Source organism: Hyla sarda, chromosome 1 (assembly GCF_029499605.1).
Source record: "Hyla sarda isolate aHylSar1 chromosome 1, aHylSar1.hap1, whole genome shotgun sequence".
NCBI lineage: Eukaryota > Metazoa > Chordata > Amphibia > Anura > Hylidae > Hyla > Hyla sarda.
The window spans coordinates 188,235,958-188,257,544 of NC_079189.1; positions in this window are offsets into that span (position 1 = coordinate 188,235,958).

The window sequence follows — 21,587 nt, forward strand, 5'->3', positions numbered from 1 at the left end:
AATGATTGTAAAATGATACAGGTTTTACTCTACAAATACATTAGCAGATGTTATTTTATGAACAATGTCAGCCACCCGTTACTTTGTGGCATGTTTTTTTATGAGTGCGTTTCATTTACTCTGAAGCATGTCCTGAGAAGAAGAACATATGAGGTGTAAATCCCATAAATTCACCAGAATCAGGAGGTGAAAAGTGACTATACAACGTAGTGCACTGACAGGATAAATATATATCCACATAATATGACTGGAATAAATGCTAACAAACAGCAGCCAGATGATTTTCACATGTATAGCAGGTGAAAGTGTGACATTCAGTTCAGCCAGCAGACTATCTGCAGAACGGGATCTTGCTTTGAAATTTCCCATGCAAATTACAGTGGTGACACCACTACGTATCGAGGGAATGCAGGAGATTTACCAGATTACATTACCTTCTGCTTTGAGTTATTGCATTCATTGGAAGTAACCTTAAGACTAAAACACTAGGGTGTCTCAGTCTGCAACACCTGGGTGACTTGGAAGCTATTTTATAAATCACACTTCTCAGAATGAAGAGTGCTTGGGTTCTAAAGCACACAATTAGTTATTTATTATGCAACAGTGAAGATTTTTAGCAAAATCTACTGAAACTGCTTCCAGAAAAGCATTGGTGTGTAAAACATGAACATGTCTAAAGGAGAATTCCACATAAAAGTAGAAAAGAAAGCCCGGGGTGGAATAAGGTCATATGTATCGCATATTGCAGTCCCTGTAGACATCACTCATAAAATCCCTATAGTCAATTGGCCTCAACAGAGACCTGCTAGGTAACTCTACATGACGTAGGATGACCAAATGCTGGGGTCCCTGTGAAATGACTAAGGCACCTAGAAAAACTCATAATAAAAAGCATGATAAAAAGTGAGGAAGAAAACACAAAAATGTACTATCCAAACTTTTCATTTCCTGGAGTCTGTAGGCATCACAATAACAAAAGGGTTAAAGCCCCCTAGGTAAAATCCCTTAGAGACAGAGTAGTTAGCAATAAATCAATTAAACACCAGACAATAAGCCAGTGTGTTTTTTATATAGCAATATTAAGCTAACATGGGTTGGAAGCATGTTGTGAACCATTGATGTTTACATTGTGTTGGTTTCTGACCTGTCTTCAGAGGTTTGCATTCTTTGGTCATTAACCCCTTAAGGACTCAGGGTTTTTCCGTTTTTGCACTTTCGTTTTTTCCTCCTTACCTTTTAAAAATCATAACCCTTTCAATTTTCCACCTAAAAATCCATATTATGGCTTATTTTTTGCGTCGCCAATTCTACTTTGCAGTGACATTAGTCATTTTACCCAAAAATGCATGGCGAAACGGAAAAAAAATCATTGTGCGACAAAATCGAAAGAAAACCGCCATTTTGTAAATTTTGGGGGCTTCCGTTTCTACACAGTGCATATTTCGGTAAAAATTACACCTTATCATTATTCTGTAGCTCCATACGGTTAAAATGATATCCTACTTATATAGGTTTGATTTTGTCGCACTTCTGGAAAAAATCATAACTACATGCAGGAAAATTTATACGTTTAAAAATGTCATCTTCTGACCCCTATAACTTTTTTCTTTTTCCACGTACAGGGCAGTATGAGGACTAATTTTTTGCGCCGTAATCTGAAGTCTTTATCGGTATGATTTTTGTTTTGATCTGACTTTTTGATCACTTTTTATTCATTTTTTAATGGTATAACAACTGACCAAAATACGCTTTTTTGGACTTTGGAATTTTTTTGCGCGTACGCCATTGACCGTGCGGTTTAATTAATGATATATTTTTATAGTTCGGACATTTACGCACGCGGCGATACCACATATGTTTATTTTTTATTTTTTTTACACTGTTTTATTTTTTTATGGGAAAAGGGGGGTGATTCAAACTTTTATTAGGGAAGGGGTTAAATGACCTTTATTAACACTTTTTTTTTTACATTTTTTTTGCAGTGTTATAGGTCCCATAGGGACCTATAACACTGCACACACTGATCTCTCATCCTGATCACAGGCGTGTATTAACATGCCTGTGATCAGTGTTATCGGCGCTTGACTGCTCCTGCCTGGATCTCAGGCACGGAGCAGTCATTCGTCGATCGGACACCGAGGAGGCAGGTAAGGGCCCTCCCGGTGTCCGGTCAGCTGTTCGGGACGCCGCAATTTCACCGCGGCGGTCCCGAACAGCCCGACTGAGCAGCCGGGTCACTTTCACTTTCACTTTAGAAGCGGCGGTCAGCTTTGACCGCCGCTTCTAAAGGGTTAATACCGCACATCGCCGCGATCGGCGATGTGTGGTATTAGCCGCGGTATTAGCCGACGCGATATGATGCGAGATGCTTCATATCGCGGGAGCCGGCGCAGGACGTAAATATACGTCCTGCGTCATTAAGGGGTTAATGAAGTCCTGGTGTCCCCTACGTGTTTAAGTAGAATACTGGAGAGAGATGTCTCACTGTACAGTGACCCCCCGACCTACATTGGCCCCGACATACGATCATTTCAACATACGATGGCCTCTCATCGCATTTTGAAGGCAGCATCAACATACGATGCTTTTGTATGTCGGGGCCATCGCATAAACGGCTATCCGGCAGCGCAGACTGCTTCAGCTGCCACCGGATAGCCATTTACGGTGCCCCATGTGGTCCTCTGACGATCACTTACCTGTCCTCGGGGCTCCGGCACGTCCTCTTAGGGATCCCCTGCATCGTCGACGCTCTCCATCGTTGTCATAACGTTGCTGTGCACGCCGTCCCGTCATCCAATAGGAGCATTCGTTGCGACGTGATGGCGGCTACGGAGAGCGAGGGGAAGCAGAGGCCTTGCCGGAGCATCGGGGACACCCTGGGAATGCGGCAACAGCAATGGAGGGCGACATCCAGGGCAGCGGTGATAAGCGGTGACGGTTCGGAGCGGCTGGGACACGTGAGTATAACCTCCAATACCAGTGGTCTTCAACCTGCGGACCTCCAGATGTTGCAAAACTACAACTCCCAGCAAGCCCGGACAGCTGTTGGCTGTCCGGGCATGCTGGGTGTTGTAGTTTTGCAACATCTAGAGGTCCGCAGGTTGTAGACCACTGTCCTATACTTTACATTGCACAGATCCCTCAACATAAGATTTCAACAAACGATGGTCCATTTGGAACGGATTACCATCGTATGTTGAGGGACCACTGTACTAGTACATAATAACTACATAGGTAATAACTGACTGCATTTGTGCCAGCTTTACTGCCTTGATACAATTTAGGTTGGAGGACATTCCTGCTCTATTGTGGGACCCCCATGGACATCTAGCTAAACCCCAACCTCAGAAGGAGGCATCAGTGATGACCAATATCTGTGATAACCTGGAACTTACCCAATGAGAAGCCTGCCCAATAGCAGCCACTTGGTGGGATATTAGCACATATTTATACAGACACTTGTGGCATCTGTTCTATGAGGAGCCAACTATTAATAAGAAGTGCCGTTAAAACATCAAAATCACCACAAAAGAAATGTCATCCCAATATTGTCAAAACAATATACATAAAAGTTTGCTTCTATCTACATTGTCTTGTTGTTTGCACCTGTAGTGTTTTGAACAACACAGCGTGACTACCCTGATACAACTCACAATTACTCAGTTTAAACACATAACCCCCAGGATAACCAGTTGTTCACAGGATATTGTAAACATGCTCAAGTATTGTAAATGTTATGATACACTATATTGCACAATCCCATAGTTGCCAGTATTTCAACAATATTTCTAGTGATACATCAAAGAATGCACCATAACCTCAGTACAGACCAGTTCTGCCTGCACTGCTACCCCTGGTTACTCACGGTCCCCTGGGGTTACAATCTATCGAGCTGATACCTCTGATCTTGACAGTGGCAGAGACGAGGGGAACGACAGAACGTGCTTATGAGCAGGAGGCTGGGTGGCATCTTACATCATTGGGACCCGCCTGAGATTCTTGCCGGATGACGTCATCCAGCTCCTCCACCTTACTTACAGCAGCATCCCCGAGCCAGCGATCTTCTAACGCCCCCTCCTATAGACTTGCATTTAGTGGGCGGGGCTGTGACTTCATGATCCTCAGGCACCTGCATTGCCAGTCATCAGGCACAGAGCGAAGCTGCAGGAGAGATCACGTGGGGTCTCAACGGCGGAACCACCACAATCAGACATCTTATCCCTTTTCCTTTGGATACTGGAAAAGATGTCTAGGGCCAGAGTACTCTTTCAACCTCTTGGGGATGCAGGGCGTATGCATACGCCTTGCATCCCCGATCCTTTAGGACTCAGGGCATACCTGTACGCCCTGGTTCAGTTTAACGGATTTAAACCGTTCTCACCGGCCAAGAACAGGTGAAGCCAGGTGGGTCCTAGTTGCTATGGGCCGCCAGGACTCACGTCCAATGCCGGGCACGGCCGATCAGGCCGATGCCGGGCATTAACCCTTTAGACACTGCGATCAAAGTTGATCGCAGCATCTAAAGCGAAAGTAAAAGAATCCCAGCAGCTCAGCAGAGCTGATTGGGACTATAGTGACAAAATTGCGATGTCCAGATCAGCTTACTGGACGATGGGAGGGTCCTCACCTACCTCTTCGTTGTCCGATCGGCGATCTGCTGTTCCATGACTGCACAGCAGGCCAGAGCAGCAGAGCGCCGGTTACACTGATCAATGCTATGCAATGGCATGGCATTGAACAGTGTATGCAATCAGAAGATTGTATGTTTTAGCCCCCAATGGGGGCTAAAAAAAAAAGTGTAAAAAAAATATAATAAAAGTTCATTAACCCCTTCCCTTTTAAAAGTTTAAATCACCATTTTTTTAATAAAATAATGTAATAAAGAATAAAAATAATCATATGTGGTACCGCCGCGTGCGTAAATGTCTGAACTATTTTAATATAAGGTTAGTTAAACCGCACGGTCAATGGCATACACGTAAAAAAAAAGTAAAAAATTGTGAATAAACCAAAAAAAATTAATAAAAAGCGATCAAAAAGTCCCATCAAAACAAAAATGGAACAAATAAAAACTAACAATGATGATACAAAAAATGAGCCCTCATATTGCCCTGTACACGGAAAAATAAAAATGTTATAGGGGTCAGAAGATGCCAATTTTAAACATACTAATTTTGGTGCATGTAGTTTACAATTTTTTAAAAGTATTAACATAAAATAAAACCTACTGTATATACTCGAGTATAAGCCGACCCGAGTATAAGCCGAGACCCCTAATTTCAACCCAAAATCCCAGGAAAAGTTATTGACTCGAGTATAAGCCTAGGGTGGGAAATACCTCATCCCCCCTGTCATCATCCAGACCCGTCATTAACATCCTCATCATCCCCTTGTCATCATCCCACACATCCCCCCTTCATCATCCCCTTGTCATCATCCCACACATCCCCTTATCATCCCACACATCCCCCCTTCATCATCCCCTTGTCATCATCCCACACATCCCCTTATCATCCCACACATCCCCCCTTCATCATCCCCTTGTCATCATCCCACACATCCCCCCTTCATCATCCCCTTGTCATCATCCCACACATCCCCCCTTCATCATCCCCTTGTCATCATCCCACACATCCCCTTATCATCCCACACATCCCCCCTTCATCATCCCCTTGTCATCATCCCACACATCCCCTTATCCCACACATCCCCCCTTCATCATCCCCTTGTCATCATCCCACACATCCCCTTATCCCACACATCCCCCCTTCATCATCCCCTTGTCATCATCCCACACATCCCCCCTTCATCATCCCCTTGTCATCATCCCACACATCCCCTTATCATCCCACACATCCCCCCTTCATCATCCCCTTGTAATCATCCCACACCCCCCCCCCTTCATCATCCCCACCCCCCCCCCCCTTCATCATCCTCTTCTCATCATTCGCCCTCAGTGGTCTTCAACCTGCGGACCTCCAGAGGTTTCAAAACTACAACTCCCAGCAAGCCCGGGCAGCCATCGGCTGTCCGGGCTTGCTGGGAGTTGTAGTTTTGAAACCTCCGGAGGTCCGCAGGTTGAAGACCACTGCGGCCTTCAACATGCGGACCTCCAGAGGTTTCAAAACTACAACTCCCAGCAAGCCCGGGCAGCCATCGGCTGTCCGGGCTTGCTGGGAGTTGTAGTTTTGAAACCTCCGGAGGTCCGCAGGTTGAAGACCACTGCGGCCTTCAACATCATCCAGCCCCCTCTCACCCCCTTTAGTTCTGAGTACTCACCTCCGCTCGGCGCTGGTCCGGTCCTGCAGGGCTGTCCGGTAAGGAGGTGGTCCGGTGAGGAGGTGGTCCGGGCTGCTATCTTCACCGGGGGCGCCTCTTCTCCGCGCTTCCGGCCCGGAATAGAGCCGTTGCCTTGACAACGACGTATCTGCGTCGTTGTCAAGGCAACGTGACTATTCTGAGGCCGGGCCCGAAGCGCTTAGAAGAGGCCTCCCCGGTGAAGATAGCAGCCCGGACCACCTCCTCACCGGACCACCTCCTTACCGGACAGCCCTGCAGGACCGGACCAGCGCCGAGCGGAGGTGAGTACTCAGAACTAAAGGGGGTGAGAGGGGGCTGGATGATGTTGAAGGCCGCAGTGGTCTTCAACCTGCGGACCTCCGGAGGTTTCAAAACTACAACTCCCAGCAAGCCCGGACAGCCGATGGCTGCCCTGGCTTGCTGGGAGTTGTAGTTTTGAAACCTCTGGAAGTCCGCAGGTTGAAGACCACTGCGGGTGGGGGAGTTCACTCGAGTATAAGCCGAGGGGGGTGTTTTCAGCACGAAAAATCGTGCTGAAAAACTCGGCTTATACTCGAGTATATACGGTACATAAATTGGGTAACTTTGTAACCGTATGGACCTACAGAATAAAGATAAGGTGTAATTTTTACAGAAAAGTGCACTGCTTAGAAAAAGGAGCCCCCAAAAATTACAAAATGGCATTTCTTTTTTCATTTCGCCCCACAAATAATTTTTTTTGGTTTCGCCACCGGTTAAATGATAAAATAAGTGAATTCATTACAAAGTACAATTGGTGACGCAAAAAACAAGCCCTTATATGGGTCTGTAGGCACAAAATTGAAAGCGTTATGATTTTTTGAAGGGAAGGAGGAAGGTGAAGAAGGGTCCTTAAGATGAAAATAGGTCCTAAGGGGTTAAACAAGATGGCTACTCCATAACAGTGTAATAAAAATAAGATAAATATGAACAAAAACATGTTTCAGTAGGGCACTTAAATCAGTTAAAACAAAATATAGTTGATACATGCACTTTAACCCCTGTAGGACCATGCCCATTTTGGCCTTAAAGGGGTACTCCGGCGCTTAGATATCTTATCCCTTATCTTATCCCCTATCTTGCACGCAGCACCCCAGTTAAAATCAGTCCCCGGAACATGTTCACTCCGGGTCTGATTACCGGCGACCACGAGGCAGCTGTAACGCCCCTCCCATAGGCTTGCATTGAGGGGTGGAGCATGACGTCACACGGGGCGGAGGCGTGACATCACATGCCGCCTGCCCCGTGGTCGCCGGTAATCAGACCCGGAGTGAACATGCTCCGGGGACTGATTTTAACTGGGGTGCTGCGTGCAAGATCACGGTGGTCCCCAGCAGCGGGACCCCCATGATCAGGCATCTTATCCCCTATCCTTTAGATAGGGGATAAGATGTCTAAGCGCCGTAGTACCCCTTTAAGGACCAGACCAATTTTATTTTTGCATTTTCATTTTTTCCTCCTCGCCTTCTAAAAATCATAACTCTTTTATATTTCCACATACAGGCCCATATGAGGTCTTGTTTTTTGTGTCACCAATTGTACTTTGCAATTGGAACACTTATTTTACTATAAAATGTACGCCGCAACCAAAGCAGAGGTAAACTTTTTGCTTCTCACTATTCTAACAGTCATAACTTTTTTATTATCACACAGAAAGAGCTGTTAATACAGTGCACATTCAATTTATATTAATTTATATTATGGAAGGAATTACAGTTTATACATTCTTTTTTATTTCATAATGGGATTTACAATACTACATTTTATTTAGCACTTTTCCAACAACAGACAATGTGGTTAGGTAGGCAGCCGTGGGGACCTTAATGGACACTAGATTACCTCTCACCTTGTTTTCACCTAAGTACATTGTGATGAGTACATTGATTGTAATGTACAATGGGTTAAATTATAGACTTTGGTAGATCCCTGATCTCTGCTGTTAGGATACATTCTTTTTTGCTTACCTACAGTACCTCTTAATTCTAATCCAACACAACCTGCTTCATATCTTTGCCATAGTATATATGGTAAAGTAAACTTTCCCTTATTTATGCAGGGGCGATGTTTTTAGGATAGTTTAAAAAAATATGATTCAGTGCAGTCACTAAGACATTCCTTTATTAAAGAAAATCTATCATCAGTGTCACCTGCACTAACCTGTCGGCACAGACAGGTAGTGCAGGTAAGACTGATGACAACGATACCTGGTCCTGTTCCGTGCTGTGGTTGTCTGGTTATCCTCTTCAGTATCTCCAGCTCTGGGCCCGACTTGGAGTATGGGCGGAGCTTAGTGACATCACCACTGCTGTTCTCTGCTGGGTCCCACTGCTAGTAAACAGCAGTGGTGACGTCACAAAGCTACGCCCGTGCTCCAAGTCAGGCCCGGAGCTAAAGATATTGAAGTGGATAGCCGGACAACCACAGCATGAAATGGGACAAGGTAAGTATTGTTGTCATTAGTGTTAGCTGCACTACCTGTCTGTACCAACAGGTTAGTGCAGGTGACCCTGATGAAAAATTTCCTTTAAGGCATCTTCTTCTGTGACTTTTTTTCTGCATGAGGCCTCCATGAAGTACAACAATCATTGGTTTTATGTATTGCTTCCTAGAGTATTTACAATTGAAAAATACTAGTAACTTAATTAAATTATAATTTTATAGACATTGTAAACTGCAGCTGCAGGCCCCTCCTCTGGCTCCCGCATATGCTTACTGTATTACTCTGGACACATATGTTAGGGAAGGAGAATTATTGTTAATATGCAGCCTTGTTATATATATATATATATATATATATATATATATATATATATATTGTCCTTAAATTATAGAAACACTTTGTGTGTAAAATATTGTATTTAAAATGTCAGTAAAATAACAGGCATCTATAAATATATGTTTGCTTCGTTATTGGTAGTTACAATATCATTAATGTTAATGGCTTCCTTCCTGGCTACTTCCCTTGTCCTTAAGGCACCTGTAGTTTTATTGTGTGAAATTATTATATTTGCTGCAATTAGATCATGTTGAAGTGCAGGTGTGAGAAGTGGAACAGATTCATGTTTTGAGAACTCAAAGCATAGGAGTTTGTCTCCTCCAGGCCATTGTCGCTCATTGTTTCTTTGTTTCCTGGGACAGTAAGAGCAACATTATGTCTATTTCTATGGTAACAAAAACTTCTAAAGCATAATCTTGTATACATGACAACGTGTCAGTATTACAAGACAAAACATGGTGTTTAAAAGATATTACATTACTGTTTGGCAGAAAGGACAATTTCTGAAAAGCCAGTGTACTACTCTTCCAAGTAGAACTGAGTGGTCTCTCCAGGGCTTCTCTGAGAACCAGTAGGAAAGGTTAATTGGCTTCATGTTCTTCAATATCACATTGCCAACAAACATACAGATTCACTTTATGGTTGATATATATTTTATTGTACAGGTCAATATAGAACAAAGTATAAAATGAAACTCTTGGATAAATTTTTATCTATAAATATTATTTCTACATAGCTTTCCCTGCACCCCTAAGAGCAGCTGTTTGGTCCCTTTGCATGTATTTGAGTCTACTGAGAAAAAAAACGAATTTTCACAAATTTCATATACATATACAGATGCATCCCTTCTGGCTTAAAGGAGATATCCAGTGCTGAAAAACGTATCCCCTATCCTAAGGGGCAATCTCCATCTCTGCCATAGCGCAGTATTGAGGGAGCGTGTCTGCCGCCGCTTCGTGCGGTGGTCAACACCCGCTATCTAGCCAGTGAGCCGGGACCCCATATAGGGGATCACGGAGGGCCCCAGCTGTCGGACCCCCCCCCCCCCCCGCGATCTGAAACTTATCCCCTATCCTTAAGATAGGGGATATGTTTTTCAGCACTGGACTACCCCTTTAACATAACCCAGAATGAATGACTAGCTTACATAACACCCCCTGGATTTTGCAATACTTTGTTGGAAGATGTATATATTATGTGTCTGTGTGTGGCTGTCATAAACCACCCCACCAGTTAGAGATGATAGTGCAGTATAAATCACACCTTTATTAAAATAATAAAAAAAAATACAAGCATAACAAAAAATGGCAGAATAAAGAGACTTGATTAAACAGAGAGCAAGAGGTCAGAAGCCAAATACTGTTTAGGACATAGAACAGATCAGTGTTATCGGCTATCTTCTGTTCTGGTCTGCTCGATCTCAGACCAGAGCAGAAGACGCCGGGAGCCGAAAGCAGGAAGGTGAGGGGACCTCCGTGCAGCATTCTGAATGATCGGATCACCGCAGCAGTGCTGCGGGCGATCCGATTGTTCATTTAAATCGCGCACTGCCGCAGATGCCGGGATCTGTATTGATCCCAGCACCTGAGGGGTTAATGGCGGGATCAGCCGCGCATGACACGGGCATCGCTCCGATGCCCACGGTTATGCACAGGACGTAAATGTGCGTCCTGGTGCGTTAAGTACCACCGCACCAGGACGTACATTTACGTCATGCGTCCTTAAGGGGTTAAATCTCCTCCTCTAACATGTCTTTTTATTTTTTCTACACCATTAATTATAAGGGAAGACACATCACCATTATGCACATTTCTAAAATGTTTTGATAAAGCTGAAATATTAAATTGATTACTTTTTGCATCGGAGATGTGTCGCCTAATTCTTATTTTTAATGCATTTACAGTACAACCAACATATTGGCAATGGCAACTGCTACATGAAGCTAGGTACACTACTAAAGTTGTATTGCAATTTATGTAGGTTTTATTAAAATAATTTTTGTTTGTGGTGTAGGAAGTAAAATAATTGGATATAGCTATATGCGCACAAGCAATACATTGTTGATGACCACACTTCCATGCACCTGGATAATGCAGCCAGATGGGTATATTAAGAGTATTAGAATCAGTGAAAAACAAACTCGGTGATATTTTTGAGCTCAATGAAGGGCCACGTCTCGATACTGTCCTAATCTGTGACTTATCAAAATCATGAAACAAAGAAGGAAAGAGCACTACATAGTGTAATACCGCAAGGTAGGGGATCCGCAGGTGTGATAGGAAATACCCTTACCATAAGTGGTTGTGTAAGCTCACACACAACAGTGGTCAGAGTGAATGAGAGACAAGTCCAGTCTGCAGCCTTCCCATCCAAGCGAGACAATGGCAGGATAAGACTTCAAGGTGTGATGGGATTCAATGGCGCTGAGCAGGAGCAGACACGTTAGGTAAGATGGAGGGTGGTTTTATTAAAACAATGCTACGCGTTTCACTGCAGATGAAGCTGCACCTGCGGTGAAACGCGTAGCATTGTTTTAATAAAACCATCCTCCATCTTACCTGACGTGTCTGCTCCTGCTCAACGCCATTGAATCCCATCACACCTTGAAGTCTTATCCTGCCATTATCAAAATCATGTAATTCATTGTCATTTTCTAGAATAGGAAGGTACTTCTGCATGATTTTACCAATGGCACTAAATTGACAGCTATGAATTGTTACAAAAACTGGAAGTTTTTTCTTTTTAGAGTTTTCTGCCTTTAATAATGTAGCTTGGTTTTTACCCAGAGAGTCTCGAGAAGAGGATATGAGTTTGCCACGGTCCAGTTTTTTTTAGCTCTCTCATATGCATCATTTAGAACGGCAGTATAATACCCTCTTGCTCTGAGTCTATCATGGAGAAGTAAGGACTCCTGTAACATCAAAGACACTATCCTGTAGGCAATTCCTCCTAAGTCTTACCCATTCCCCGTATGGAATGTTCCAAACAACATGTCGGGGGTGGCACGAATTGGCCTGAAGAACAGTATTTACAGCTGTATCCTTCCTATAAGGTCTTACTACAATTTTGTTTTGAACACACTGTTCATCTATGGGCAAAGGTGCACACAAAAAAATGTCCAAAAAGGGAACTTGTTTCGTAGAAAAATGTGCTGTAAACCTGAGGTTTAAATCATTATGATTTATATATTCTACAAAATCATAAAATCTACTTTCTGAATCCCTCCATACCAAGACAAGGTCATCAATATAGTGACCTATATATTTTATGGATGTAAAAAATGGATTACTAGAATTGAATATTAATTGCTCTTCCCAATAGATCATATATATATATATATATATATATATATATATATATATATATATATATATTGGCAAATGACGGTGAGAATTTGGCACCCATAGAAGCTTTCTTACATGGTAGGGTACCATATTGAATTTGTGTAATGAGAAATTGGATTCCTTAACTAAATTCAAGGAAAGGTAAGGAAGGACACATCTATGTACCATATTGATCTTTGAACTATCACAAATAAGCATCTCAAGAGGTAAGAGAAGATCTTATGCACCTGCAAAATTTCAATTTGTGGGTCATCTCACCAAGAGCAATAAAATATTATTTTCCAAGTAGACAATAAAATTTGTAATAAAAGTTCTTAGAATTGTTATTTCAGTAGACTCCAAGGTAATCTTCTCATTTGTGTTTATGAAAGTCTCTGGCAAGGGGAAATTAGATTGTAAGCTTCCTTGAGGCAGGGGATGACACAAGTGAATACATTCTCTATTAAGTATTGAGAAATAAATGTTCAATGTAGTAGTTTGAGGAAAAAGCAGATAGCCTTATTTATAGATGGCTAATGCTATAGAGTTTTAGAATGAAATGCACAGATTTCCCCAATTAAATGAAATTTCAGCTGTATGACATACTTGTAAAATGGAGAAGGTGAAGATCTTTTATACACTGTAGGCTTTGCTTATCTCTTAGAGAAATTAGGTTCTAATAGGTTATTCACAGACCACAGACTATGAGCACGTGCAATGTCTATGGGCAGCTATAGAGGCACTATTTATGGAACTTTCAAAAGAAAAATGCTAAATTATTAATATTTTGGACACCAAAATAAAGATAATTTTAGAAAAGAAAAAGAGCATTCAGTAAAATGCTAACCATTCAGGAGTACAAACAGCTAGTCTTCATGAAATAAGGTAGGATATCAATAAAGTAGAAAATAACAAAATGCAAGACTAACGATTTATCAGAATAAGATTGTTATTCTAATTGTATTCTATATAATAGGGAAAACAAATAAAAATGTGAAAACAAAAAGTCTCAGGTTTTGCCAGTTACAACTAATCACGGCTTAGCTTTCATATCATAACTGGTAAATTAAAGGTGAGCTGGAATTGGTTGTTATAGGCAAAACTGTGTTTGTTTTCACAGTTTTTATTAATTCTCTGACTGTATATAAAATGTAATGTATTACCATCTTATCTATTCAGTACAAGGACACCTTTAGCTCTCTGCTAAGATTATAAATAGAGCCCAGTTAGGAGAATCAATGTGAAAAAAGCTTAAGGAGAACGTGCCACTTAGATTTTTATGCCAGATGCTAAAACATGTTTTTTTCCATTCTGTTTTTGTTTTCTGATTGTAATTATTTTACTTCATTTATTGTACATTATAATGGGGGTGGCTTTCTTGCCTAGGCTTTACTGCACACTGCATGGACATAGGTCTGGTGCAGACCCTATTCACTATGGAAGAGGTTTCTCTTTGCGACCTGTACAGAGATTATTCCAGGAGAGAGGAGCTCTGAACATTAGCTCGTATATACTCATATACTTGTATACCCTACCAGAAAAAAAAATCATGTAAAAAGAATACACATCCCGAAATAAATCCCTATACTGTATCCTCACTATACATAGATGGGAAACAGAAATGGATCCCAAGAGATCTCACGTATGACTGACTACAATACACTGTATAACAAATGCAAAAAACTGGTACTTTAAAAAACAATTAACATACAACTCTAACTGGTTATAGATACCGTTAGATCAGGTGCAAGGTATAGAACCTTGCCCAGAAACCTACCTGTTAATATGTATACCCAGTTAGGGTAATATGTTTTAAAGTATTTTTAAAGTTGTTTTTTGCATGTGCTCTACAGTGTATTGTATTAATATATGGGATCTCTTGGTCTCAGATCTGGAACCTCACCAGAGGACAGAGGTCAATGGTCCCCCAAATAAATGGACTGGCAGTGCGTATGCTTGGTCACAAGTCCATGTCTGTGGAATTACAGAACATAGCCACAAGGGACCTCCTTTTTTGTGATTAGCGATGGATTATTTGTGATCAAACCCCCACTGATCAACTATTTATCCCCTATCCTATGGACAGGAGACAACTTTTAATCTTGATATAACCCCTTTCACGCTGACTTTTAAAATGCCACGATCAATAGCAATCATAGCATTTAAAGGGCAAATGATAGCTGCTAGGGATTTTGGGTGACTGATCTGCAATGCAATCTTGGGGTGCCCCCTGAGTTAATAGGGCAGGGCATAGGCCTTCTCAAGGCCTCTGTGTCATCTATATAAGCTCAGCGGATTAAGTCTGGTAATCTTAAAATCCAATGATTGCTATTAAACTTAAAAGACTTAAAAGGTTCTAAAAATTATAAAAAAATTAAAAAAATACCTATTGCTGATTTCCATCAAATGTATCTCCATCGATATAAGCCCAATATGTGGGCTTGTTTTTAAAAAGTTTTATTTTTTAATGGCATTATTTTGGAGTTAATGACCAAATGATTACAACAATATCAAATAAAACACTACTAAATAAAAACATAGGGTTTTCCGAAAAAAAAAAAAAGAAATGGTGTCCCTATATTCTAAAAACCATCCAACCTCCCACACACACAGCTTTGTCAAGGGAAAAACTACTGTATATAGTTTAAATAAAAATTGTTAGTGTAGGGAAAATATTTTTATTTATATTTTATTAAACTGTTGAAGTGCAGTATATTATGCCTGTCAGTAGTGATGCTCGCGAATATTCGCAATGCGAATTTTATTCGCGAATATCGCATATTCGTGAATATCGCATATTCGCGAATATAGCACTATATATTCGTAATTTTTTTTTTTCACAGTACACATCACAGTGATCATCCCTCTCTGCTTCCAGCTTGTGTGGTGTAAAGAAGGCTCTAATACTACTGTGTGTGCGAATATTCGCATATGCGAATTTGCGCTTATGCAAATTTTCGCATATGCGAATTTGCGCTTATGCTAATTTTGTATATGCTAATTTTCGCATATGTTAATTTTTGCATTCGCGAATTTTCGCATGTGCGAAAATAAAATGAGAATATTACGACTGTGCGAATATTCGCGAATTCGAATATGGCCTATGCCGTTCAACACTACCTGTCAGTAGCGAATCAAATGTGACAAATCCAAATTAATTACGAATTTCAGGAAAAATTCAATTTGCATTCAGGAATGCGAATATCGCCGCAATTTGATTGCACAAATCACTTAATTAAACTCCATTTAGTGCGGTCCAGGCTCCAGGGCATCTAAAATGGCGAATCCATATGTGAGGACATGGGGCAAATACTGTTTTAAGCCTACTGGAGCTCAATGTACTCCCCTCATAAGTGCATACCACATACGTAAACTGCTCAAAAAAAATAAAGGGAACATTTAAACAACACAATATAACTTCAAGTCAATCACACTTCTGTGAAATCCCACTGTCCACTCAGGAAGCAACACTGATTGACGATCAATTTCACATGCTGTTGTGCAAATGGAACAGACAACAGATGGAAATTATAGGCAATTAGCAAGACACTCCCAATAAAGGAGTGGTTCTGCAGGTGGTGACCCCATACCACTTATCAGTTCCTATGCTTCCTGGCTGATGTTTTGGTCACTTTTGAATGCTGGCGGTGCTTTCACTCTAGTGGTAGCATGAGACGGAGTCTACAACCATCACAAGTGGCTCAACTAGTGCAGCTCATCCAGGATGGCACATCAATGTGAGCTGTGGCAAGAAGGTTTGCTTTGTCTGTCAGTATAGTGTCCAGAGCATGGAGGCGCTACCAGGACAGTCCAGTACATCAGGAGATGTGGAGGAGGCCATAGGAGGGCAACAACCCAGCAGCAGAAGCGCTACCTCTGCCTTTGTGCAAGGAGAAGCAGGAGGAGTACTGCCAGAGCCCTGCAAAATGACCTCCAGCAGGCCACAAATGTGCATGTGTCCACTCAAAAAGCAAGAAACAGGCTAATAAGTACAGGAAGGATTCATATTTTTAAATAGAAGTAATTTACAAATCTGTTTACCTTTCTAGCACCAGTTGATTTAAAAAAAAAATTCCCACTGGAGTACCCCTTTAACCCCTTGGGGACCTAGCCCATTTTGACCCTAAGGACCAGAGCATTTTTTGCTCATCTGACCACTGTCACTTTAAGCATTAATAACTCTGGGATGCTTGTACTTATGAATTTTATTTCGAGAATATTTTTCCGTGATATATTCTACTTTATGTTAGTGTTAAATTTCCTTCGATACTTGCATCATTTCTTGGTGAAAAACTCCAAAATTTCATGAAAAAAATTTAAAATTTTGCATTTCTACAACTTTGAATCTCTCTGCTTGTAAGGAAAATAGACATACCAAATAAATTATATATTGATTCCCATTTACAATATGTCTACTTTATGGTGACATCATAAAGTTGACATGTTTTTACTTTTGGAAGACATCAGAGGGCTTCAAAGTTCAGCCACAATTTTCCAATTTTTCAAGTAAATTTCAAAATCTGAATTTTTTAGGGGTCAGTTCAGTTTTGAAGTGAATTTGATGGTCTTTATGTTAGAAATACCCCATTATGAAAACTGCATCCCTCAACGTATTCAAAATGACATTCAGAAAGTTTGTTAACCCTTTAGGTGTTTCACAGGAACAGCAGCAAAGTAAAGGCTAAAATTCAAAATCTTAATTTTTTACACTAACATGTTCTTGTAGACCCATATTTTTTATTTTTACAAGGGGTAAAAGGAGAAAAGCCCCCCAAATTTTGTAACCCAAATTCTCTCGAGTAAGGAAATATCTCATATGTGGATGTAAAGTGTTCTGTGGGTGCACTAGAGGGCTCAGAAGGGAAAGAGCGACAATGGGATTTTGGAGAGAAAATTTTGCTGAAATGGTTTTTGCGGGGCATGCCACATTTAGGAAGCCCCTGTGGTGCCAGAACAGCGAAAAACACCCCACAAGGTATACTATTTGGGAAACTACACCCCTAAAGGAAGGTAACAAGTGGTACAGTGAGTCTTAACACCCTACAGGTATTTGACAAATTTTCAATAAAGTTGGACGTGAAAATGAAAAATTTAATTTTTTTCACTAAAATGCTTATGTTACCCAAAATTTTTCATTTTCACAAGGGGTAATAGGTGAAAATCTCCCCCCAGATTTGAAACCCCATTTCTCTCGAGTAAGAAAATACCTCATATGTGGATGTAAAGGGATCTGCGGGTGCACTAGAGGGCTCAGAAGGGACAGGAGCGACATTGGGCTTTTGGAAAGCGAATTTTGCTGAAATGGTTTTTGCGGGGCATGTCATAGTGTCAGAACAGCAAAAAACACCCCACATGGCACACTATTTGGGAAACTACACCCCTCAAGGACCGTGACAAGGGGTGCAGTGAGCATTTACACCCCACTGGCATTTGACAGATCTTTGTAACAGTGGGCAAAACTACAACTCCCAGCATGCCCAGACAGCCAAAGGCTGTCTGGGCATGCCTGTAGTTGTAGTTTTGAAACTCCTAGATACAGCTGTGAAGATCACTTCACGGCGATCTTCACAGCTGCATCTGACACCGCCACCACTCGCCTGCCGCCTGCCTCCTTTCAGCTGCCGGTCCTGGTCCCTGGTCCCAGCGCCAGAGGTAACTGCCGCCGGTCCCCGCTGCACCATCGCCACCATCTTTCCCCCACCCCTGCCCTGCGATTCGCTGGTCAGTCCTGACCGGCCAATCGCTGGGGATAGGAGGCAGACTGCCACCTCACTCCTATCCTTCAGAATGATTGGGGCTGTCTCTGACAGCTCAGATCATCCATATTTTCCAGGCTATCGGGTCATCAGAGACCCGATCAGCCCGGAATCGCCGCAAATCACCAATCTGAACTGATCGGCGATTTGCGCCTATCACCGACATCCCGGTGTTCAGCAGACATCCCGGTCCGATCCCTGTCTGGCTAGCGGCAGGGATCGAAATTACCACGAGTCAAGGACCTGGCCAATTTTCATTTTTGCCCTTTGTTTTTTCCTCTTCCCCATCTAAAAATCATAACACTTTCAATGTTGCACCTACAGACCCAAATAAGGCCTTGTTTTTGCATTACCAATTGTACTTTGTAATGAGATCACTTATTTTATAACAATCTGTGGTGAAACAAAAACAAATAATTTGTGGGGTGAAATGTAAAAAAATATACATCATTTTGTCAATTTTGGGGGCTTCCGTTTCTATGCAGTGCACTTTTCGGTAAAAGTGTACCAGTGTATATATACCTGTTGAATAAAGCATTAAAGACATATTAGAGGGGCTTTTCACATTATTAACTTTTTTTAATTTTTACTTTTTGTTAGTATCCATAGGCCGCTATACCATGCAATCTTTTGATTGCATACACTGTTCAATGCTGAGTTTTGAACAGTGTTATCGGTGTTCTGCTGCTTCAACCTCCCATGGCTGGCTGGGGAAATCAGAGCACTTATCGGATGGTGAGGAGGCAGGTAAGGGCCCTCCCTTCATCCTCTCAGCTGATCGGGACATCGCGATTTCACCACAATAGTCCTGATCAGCTCCGTTGAGTTGCGGATATAATTTTTTAACATTTTTATGTAAATTCGTTAAAAAATTTCGTGTGATTTTTTTTGACACTTTTTCCCGAGTTTCGCACCAAATATATGGCAAAAAACCCGATAAAAAATGGCGCAAAAATCCCACTGACTTTTGAATACGACCCCTATTATTTTATATCTACTCAACCATATCAAATTGCTCCAACATACAATAAAGGAGTACTTCACCCCTAGACATCTTATCCTCAATTCATGGCAATGGGAGGGAGCCTGACAGCTAGTACATAGCCATCATGCCTCCTCCCATAAACATGAATGGAGGGTGTGTTACGGCTGTGGACATCCGGCACAGAGCGGAGTTTGTTCTGTGCATCGGATGACTGGGATGCCACGACAGAGATCGTGGGGTTCCTAGCAGCTGCACCCTGCAATCAGACATCTTATCCCCTATCCTTTGAATAGGGCACTTCATACACCATACAAAAATTTGTAAAAAGTGATGAAAAAGGGCATAAAAAAAATATGGTAAAAATAACAAATACAGATCACAGCACAAAAATTGAGCCCTATACATTCCCGTATATAGAAAAATAAAAAAAGTTAGAGGGGTCAAAAGAGAAGAATTTTAAGTATAGTCAGTGTTGTACAAAAAGTTGTAATTTTTTAAAAGTAGTAAAATAAAACAAAACCTATATAAATTGGATATCATTGTAATCATATGACCAACAGAATAAAGATAACATGTCATGTTTACCGAAAAGTGCACTGCATAAATTGAAGCTCCCAAAAGCTGCCCCATTTTTTACATTTTTTTAATTTCTCCCAACAAATATTTTTAGTTGTTTTGTTTTGTTATACATTTTATGGTACAAAGTACAATTGGTGACGCACAAAACAAGACCTCATATGGGTCTCTTAAAAGGTGTGGAGGAAAAAACAAAAAGTGTAGCAGCATATATATGCCTGTTGAATAAAGCATTAGAGACATATTAGAGTACAGGGTTTCCCTTACAACATTTAAGTGTTTCCGACCCTACTTCTGTTTTCCCTATTCTCAATTTGAGATGACATAGTAGACTAAATATTTGTATTCCAAAAAAATGCATGGTTCATGAATAGATGTGAGCAAATCTACCGAGATTCATTTGAGGTCCAAGATTCAAATTTGATTCTGCAGTGCCCCAATTGGTTTGTGATTGTCCATTAAAACTATGTGCACCATTCACTGTGCATTATTGATCATTTTAATGGTCAGGCAATTATGGTGATACCAAATGTGTTATGTATTTTTTTTCTTAATTTTTTTTCCATTTTTATTTTCATCTAGGGGGCTTTTAAAATGATCCTTAGATTTCTTATACTGATCAATGCTATGCTATTACATAGCAATGATCATTTAGTCCCTAAACAGTCTGATTGTGGTGCTGACTATTGACACAGCATGAAATTAAATTTGGGGAAGAGTCCAAGGCCTTTGGTTTGCTTATATATATCCATTATATATGAGTTTGCTTGAAGCCTGAGGGTTTTGTAAGTATATATCACATCTACAGCATAGTCTAAATCTACATGAAATACATTAATAAGTAAATACGGTTTGCATTTTAGGTGTAATGAGATAAACCATTCTCAATCTTATTTAGAATGAAATATATTTAACCTCTTAAGGACGCAGGGTGTACGCCCTGCACCCGGTCCCGGTATATAATGCGGGGTCACGCCGTGACCCCACGTCATACCGGGTCAGTCCCGGGGGCTAATGACAGCCGGGACCCTGGGCTAATAGCGTGCTGCACCGATCGTTGTGCCGCGCACTATTAACCCTTTAGATGCGGCATTCAAACTTGATTGCAGCGTCTAAAATGAAAGTAAAAGCTTCCCGCCAGCTCAGTCGGGCTGATCGGGACCATGGTTGGGAAATCACGATGTCCCGATCAGCTAGAATGCGAGCGGAGGTCCCCTTACCTGCCTCCGTCGCCATGTGTGGAAATGTCTGAACTATAAAAATATATAATTAATTAAACCACACGGTCAATGGCGTACGCGAAAAATAATCCAAAGTCCAAAATAGCGTATTTTTGGTCACTTTTTATACCATGAAAAAATGAATAAAAAGCAATCAAAAAGTCTGATCAATATAAAAATGGTATCGATAAAAACTTCAGATGATGGAGCAAAAAATGAGCCGTCATACCTGCCCGTACGCAAAAAGTTATAGGGGTCAGAAGATGACAATTTGAAATGTAAAAAAATTTACTGCATGTAGTTATGTTTTTTTTAGAAGTAATACAAAATAAAACCTATATAAATAGGGCATCATTTTAACTGTATGGACCTATAGAATAAAGATAAGATGTAATTTTTACCAAAAAATGCACTGCGTAGAAACGGAAGCCCCCCAAAATTTACAAAATGCTATTTTTTCTTCAATTTTGTCACACAATTATTATTTTTTCCTCCTCGCCATGGATATTTCGGTAAAATGACTAATGTCACTGCAAAGTAGAATTGGTGGCGCAAAAGGTAAGCCATAATATGAAATTTTAGGTGCAAAATTGAAAGCGTTATGATTTTTATAAGGTGATGAGGAAAAAATTA